Below are 755 nucleotides of genomic sequence, written 5' to 3'. Positions count from 1 at the left end.
ATAATTAATATAATTATTATTATGTTAGTGTAATTACTGAAGCTCTATATTTTAAGATTGGGGGTGTTGTAACTTGTTATTCTTTTTTCAGAATTTTCTTCACTATTTTTTCTTATTTTCCAAATGAATCAACCTTTTCATTTCCAAAAACAAGTGAACTGACAGACAATACTCTTACTGTACTTATTGGTGGAAAGTTAAACTTATTACTTAAATTAGGAAGAACTGACATCTTTATAATATTGAATCTTCCTATTTGAGAATATGTATGCCTTCCATTTCTTTGTATAGATTTTACGCATTTCTTGTTAGATTTATTTCTAGAAATTATTTTTTTGTTGCTATTGTAAATGTGATAATTTGTTCCATTATATCTTCCAATTGTTTATTGTCTATACCTACAAAAGCTGTTGATTACTGTTTTTTATTGTACTCAACTAGTTATAAATTCTCCTATTGTGTTTTACAATTTTTAGTTGAACCCTTTGTGTATTTCATGTAAACAATTATAACATTTGCAAATAAAGATAATTTTACTTTCTTTTTTCAGACATACATACCTCGTTTCTTCTTTCTAATTGCATTGGCAAATACCTTCAGAACCATGTTTTTTTAAAAAAAATAGTAGTGGTGGTGGGCACTCTGGCTTTTTCTTGACATTAGTGGTGATTTTCCCCCATGTGTTTTCATTAAACATAATGCTGACTTTTAGGTGTGTCTATGTAGTTCCTAGTTTATTAAGAGGTTTTTTTTTT

Source organism: Galeopterus variegatus, unplaced genomic scaffold (genome assembly GCF_000696425.1).
Source record: "Galeopterus variegatus unplaced genomic scaffold, G_variegatus-3.0.2 Scaffold864, whole genome shotgun sequence".
In the NCBI taxonomy this organism is placed as follows: domain Eukaryota; kingdom Metazoa; phylum Chordata; class Mammalia; order Dermoptera; family Cynocephalidae; genus Galeopterus; species Galeopterus variegatus.
Note: the sequence above shows the minus strand (reverse complement) of the source record.